Source organism: Ptychodera flava, chromosome 2 (genome assembly GCF_041260155.1).
Source record: "Ptychodera flava strain L36383 chromosome 2, AS_Pfla_20210202, whole genome shotgun sequence".
NCBI classification, from domain to species: domain Eukaryota; kingdom Metazoa; phylum Hemichordata; class Enteropneusta; family Ptychoderidae; genus Ptychodera; species Ptychodera flava.
Genome location: NC_091929.1, coordinates 45,327,166 through 45,333,674, shown reverse-complemented (window position 1 = coordinate 45,333,674; position 6,509 = coordinate 45,327,166).

The following is a 6,509-nucleotide window of genomic DNA, read 5'->3' as shown; positions in this document are numbered from 1 at the left end:
AATTGACTCAGTTTAAGTACAGAGAAAGCATTAATGATGAAATGCTGACAGATTTAGGACAAACCATCCTGGACTTGACGGAAAATGCGTACCAGTTGGCTGGGCAATATTTTCTGATGCAATGCCTGATACAGTAAAACCTGTCTTAACTAAACCGTTCAGGGTCTGAGAAAATTGTTCGGTTTGGAGAGATGTTCGGTTTATAGAGGTCCTTTTAACATAGAGTTCTATTGGAATGGGACTGAGAAAAGGGTTCACTTTAGAAATCATTTCTTGAGCTGTTTTACGAATATTGACCGGATATCTCGCATATCAAAACAGTAATGTATCATCATCAAAAATGTATCACGGGCCAGAATAAATTAACAAACTGTGCTTGATTTTTAACACGATCTTGTTTTCGCAAGAACAACGACAGCAGTAAGGGACTGGACATAAATTACAGGGGGGGTGGGCCGGTGTTTTTCGAAACACCGCTGCATCAAAAATAGTGACCCTTCAAAAGTTCATGCACAAAAATTAGTGACCCTCCCCCTTATCCGTGAATGAAAATAAGTGACTCTCCCCTGTTACTCAATACCGCCCCCCAACTAACCCGCAATGTGTCCAAGACCTCCTTCTGACTTGCTATACTTTTGAAGTCCTCTCGCAAAGGGAAGGCAAAATGTGGCCGATATAACGCTTTATCCAAAAATATCAAATCATATGTGTGTGATAATTCATGTAAATGTACTTTGCTTGAAGTGGCAGGTAAAAATGCATGAGTGTACAAAAATGTAATTTTTAGATTTCATCGATGTTGATTCACTTTACATGGTAGTCGACTATAAGATAACCATGAACGTGTATTTTCCAATATAAAACTAGCAATATCTGTCCATCTATAGATGTTTAATATAGGGCTCAGCCCTTGGTGTCGCGCCAGGGGTTAAGATTGGCAATGTTATTTGTATTGATTCATGATAAACTGTAATTGTTACTTCATAAACGTTTATATGCCAACTATGCCCTGTATCCCTCTGATGAAAGCAGTTCACGTACACACGACGTCAAACCCTGCACAGGCTGCAGCAGGGCAGGTATAGATTTTCTGTAGCGTGTAAAAATTTTGGACAAAAATTGGCAATTTTTACAATGATAACAGCCTATTGCGATAAACAAGGGACGTATTATGCAATCATTATCATTGCAATGGTAACCGCACTGCCCACCTTCCACTTGCAAGCTGAAAACTATAGCGTTCCGTCTAAAAACTGGCAATTTTTGAATCTAATTATTGACACAGGGGGCGCTCTTCTATAATTAAATCCCAGCATTCTTTGCGTATGCCCCCGTTCATGTGCACGACAGTTTTTTCCGTTTATCTATATCAACGATACTTGTATCAGCGACAAGGTGTATAATAACATTTACTGGCTAATAAAAGAGGTATATTTTATAAAAGGCATGTTATATAATTGTAATTTGTTTCGTATTTGTTTATTTACGAGTACTCGAAAAAAAAAACATGGCGGCGCCCAACTGAGAAAGAAGGGTACACTTCCGGTTACTCGCATAGTATATTATGAATAAGCGCATGCGTAGTCAGTAAGCGCTGGCGCGACTAATAACTGATATAAATATACTTGATTTGCATGGGTTGTTTACAAGTGCTCATGTGAACAAGATATTTGATTTTGGAATTTCGCTCAAAATGTTGATCAACTATACATGGGAGTCTATGACAAAACTGTAAAAAAAATTTACAATTAAAAATATGCACTATTTGTTCATATATGGACCCTGAATAATTGATATAATTGTACTTGATTAGAAGAAGGTGGTAACACGTGCATCTTTGTACAAGAAATTTGTTTTTGGAATTTCGCATAAAATGTTGATCCATTATGAATTGTTGTCTATGACGAAACTATAATTTTTTTTAAAATACAAAACTTGGCAAATCTGTGTATTTATGTATGCTTGATTATTGATATTTATGTTCTTGATTAGACTAGAGTGGTTACAAGTCCATGTATGTGCAAGAAATTTGATTTTGGAATTTCACCGAAATGTTGATTCATTATTCATGGCAGTCTATGATGAAACTATGAATATTTTTTTTCCAATACAAAACTAGGTAAATCTGTGCATTTATGTACACCAAATTATTAGTATTAATGTTCATGATTAGACTAGAGTGGTTTCAAGTCTATGGTTGTGCAAGAAATTTGATTTTGGAATTTCACTGAAATGTCGATTCACTATGCATGGCAGTCTATGATGAAACTATGAATATTTTTTTCCAATACAAAACTAGGTAAATCTGTGCATTTATGTACACCTAATTATTAGTATTAATGTTAATGATTAGACTAGAGTGGTTTCAAGTCCATGGTTGTGCAAGAAATTTGATTTTGGAATTTCACCGAAATGTTGATTCACTATACATTGTAGGCTATGAGGAAACTACAAATAACTCACAGGTTATCTGATCCTAAATTGTAATTAAAAAGTTGTTCGACCTGAAGCTTCCAGTTGTTATTGATGACATTTTGCACTATTCTGAATAGTTTGTATTCTGTCAATGTCCTCAAAAAATAAAAAATGTACATACAGCGACATGAACATTTGACACCGACCTATACCCAATGTATTGTCAATGGGAGAATGATATCAAATAAGTGATCTCCCAAATTGTTATTGAAAGAGTCATTATAGGGGACAGTTATGCACAATAGAGGAGTTGGATAAGTAGAAATCATGACAGCTTAAATCAATGTGGCTGCTTGGATCATCAATACATTGTTTATTATACCCTAAAAACTTTCGCCCGAAGGGCCGCGCCGAAAATGGAAATGACAGAAATGAAAGTGCCAGGAGGTATTTTTTCTTTTTTTCAGTATTCCATATTCTCCAATACGTGCACATGCAATGTCAGCTTTGATGCATAAAAAGGTGACCCTCCCCATAGGCTTGCACAAAATTGTATGACCCTTCAAAAATGCTTGCGCGAAAAATGGCGACCTATCCTCCAAAAACACCGGCCCACCCCCTGTAATTTGTGTCCAGTCCCTAACTAAATCTCTTCTCTCTTATATGCAGTTTCATTGACCCAATCAACGTTTCCGTTTCACATGTCTGTTATACTACACCCCTCTCTAACGTCAACATGTTATTTTTCTGACCTTTTTTACTTTTACATAATCCGTTTGCTTTATCTATAATTCAACCCTTCGCTTGCTGTTTCTTTGGTTTCTTGCCAATCGTAAGCAGCGGTGCCAGGAGCGAAGTAGGCAAAGGCTAGACTTAAGTAGTACTCAAACACACTAACTCTGTTTAGTTATATATAGGGGCTATTGACAGTGGTTAAGAAAAGATCAAAAATATCGACCAAAAAGGAGAGATATGCAAAATGTCGTCGGGGGATGTAATGTACTCAAACAGAAGAAGTGACTAATAAAATGATAATGGCCAAAGTTGTTAACAGGAAGAACGGTTCTAAGACAACCTTGTTTTAGAAGGGATGGTTTTGTAGTCGTTCGTGCCCCAGATAAATTGTTTTCGTTGTGACCCTATGGTATGCTTAATCTGTAAATTAACATGTTTTTGCAGTGCTCCGACTACTTCGCCGTGATCTTCGCTGTGTCATTATTTTTGCCTGGTTTCTACCTCATACCAATACCAATAGTATATTAGAAAAAACACCACCTGCGCTTCCGTTTAGATGGTTCAGTTACTGCGCATTTTTGTGACATCGCACTAAGTAATTGTAAGAATTAGCAGGCATCGCTAGTTTTGCAAATATCTAACGATAATTTCTTGGCAGGAAAACGTCTATTAAGTGAAATCAACATAGACAAGGTATGGTTGATTCAATTTTTACGCCTACATATGTCTGTAGAGGGTAATGAGAAATGAAGTTCATTGTCAAGTAGCCAAAAACGTAAATGGAGAGAGGCATTATTATTAAGAAAATCGAAAATATCACTTCATACAGATCAATCATTCATCGGGCAATATCCTGTCACGAAAATGATTTTTTACAACCAGTGAGACATGTTTTATGACATCTTACTCTTGTAAAGATCTCAACTTAGGCTTACAATTTTGTTGTGTGTGATTAGAATTGTGTTGAAAGTAAAGACCTCTTTGCTGCAGTGCTTGATTTCATTTCAAAAACGTGTTAAAATCTCCCCGTCATGCCTTCGCGAGTTGCAGGGCATTCCCCACAGGTAAGTATTGACGACAAAGCACAAGAAGGAAAATTTCATTTAATTCTCTTCGCCAAATTACAAAATCTCCCAGCCGGCCTCTTCATGCTACATGGTAATGCGCTCAGCATTTCACACCATGGTCAAACATCTACGTATATGTTTAAATAACCTGTTTTTATGTACCTAATACACCTTTCCGCTGAAGGATATCCACGACATAGACTACTATTGCACTCGCTATCCACTCACTCAGCTTCTTTTTCATGCACCCAAGCAACATTATGCGCTTTCTGACATCAGGAAATTTCTGTTGGCTACCAAAGTAGCTGCTTTTGAGCATCTCTTTTCAGAAGTGAGCTTTGTAAGTAACTCCTGTGACATTGACAAAAGAGCAAAGGTTACAACTAGGTTCGGGTGTTTTCTAGTCATACATCCCAAATTTCCACCAAACAGGCGTGTTGTTGTGCCATAGATAGATAGTTTTCGTTTTGGTCGAACCAGTGGGCTAAATACATGTTTAACATGTATTTGCTGTGCTCAGTCTACTTCCCTGTGAGAAGGATCAGTTCTGCTTATTTCGGTTGCTATTTTTTCTGTATTTTCAGGTGGTCCACATGACTCTGGCTTCACTTATATCTCATACCAACATATAAAAAAACTGCTGTATTTTAGTTTCGTTACTCTAAGGGGGCGCTGCAACCAACACAGCATATTTTGCTCAAAAATCACGTTTTTGCAGATATTTATTCAATTTTAATTAATTTTTAACCCCAAATTAAAATATTGGTTGGGTTCACCTTTTAGCTATTTGTTCATAGCCAGAAACGCTGACTTTCTTGTTGCAGACTTGGCAATAATACCTATTTGTTAATGCATTGTCACAGTTGTCGAAGATCATGATTGTTAGGGCAGTCATCATCGATATATTTGAGGAAAATGACTGCAGCATAATTAAAATTGGCTAAATGTTTCTTGAAGGATCATTCTGTTCCTGGGGAAACCGTCGAGCAGGTTAAGGATGCAGATGACATGGCTGAATTATGAGCAGTCATTATAAAAGTAGTGAAAGAATGAAGATAATTCATGACATTCCGGAGAAATGTAAAGATGTCATCGAATAGACCAAGAAGTGTCTGTCTGATTCACCCAAACGTAAGTGGTCTTACATTGTTCAAAACAGCATCAATACCACATTGTACGTCATAGCTGAAATACGCGATAAACATGAGCGCATATTACCCCGACAACAGTTTGAATGAGAAGAAACGTACCATTAGTTCGTAATGTTAGTGATGATCGTAGGGGAAACATGAAGAATTGTAACGCTGTCTTTCATCCTTGATATTTCTTGCAAAACTTGCTATGTATATTGTAGTTACAATGATATAATATTACCAAAAGTCATTTTTGATTATGTAAAACATTGTATTACGAATTTTCATATTTAGCGAACGTTTCTAATTAGAGATATGTCTTGATTGACTCCATCAAAGTCGATGAAACCTGCTATGTTTATCGATGAATTTATGATAAAATATTAATGAAAGTGATTTAACATATTTACATTAGCAAGTTACTAACTTGCATATTTAACTAACTTTCCCAATTAGAGATATAAGACTGGAAGGACTCTAAACACAGATTATGAAACTTGCTATGTATATTGATGAGACATTTGTGTTATAGCCACGTAATAGGTGTAATAATATAATTATAACACACCGCATACTCATGCTCTTCTACGTTATTGTTTTAAATGTGCTTTGATGTACAGGCAATAGATAAACATAGTAGAAAAATTTAGTTGGCGATTCTCCACAGCGACAAAAGTAGTGCAAATTTTTTCACAAAAAGAAGCACAAATGTCCGTAGCATACCGTATAACGTTCTTGCACACTAAACGTTGTCAAGGAGCTTTTGAAGTTCCTACGCTGTTGGAATAGAAAATCTTGCTGTTTTTGAGACAGGCTTGTCGCTCATCCGGGTGCTCATCACCCGCCATTGTTTCAAAGCTGCAGACGACACTCTGGTCACGCGACCAGACACTTTTCCACATTTTGTCAAGAAAAAACATTTTTTAAAAATCGAAATTAGGTCAAAAACTTACGTATATTGTTTGATTATTGATCACGAATATTGCGTCTACCGCTTGGTACAAATACAGCTAAATACATTATGTCTTTTCCTGTATTTTTACCTTTAAAATTTGAAACCCTTCAGCCCAATTTTTTCACATTTTTAAATTCATGCAGGTTGATGCTTTATGTTTCTGGTTTTTATTGGCTTGCACCCAATTAAAAAGTTCCCGACCGA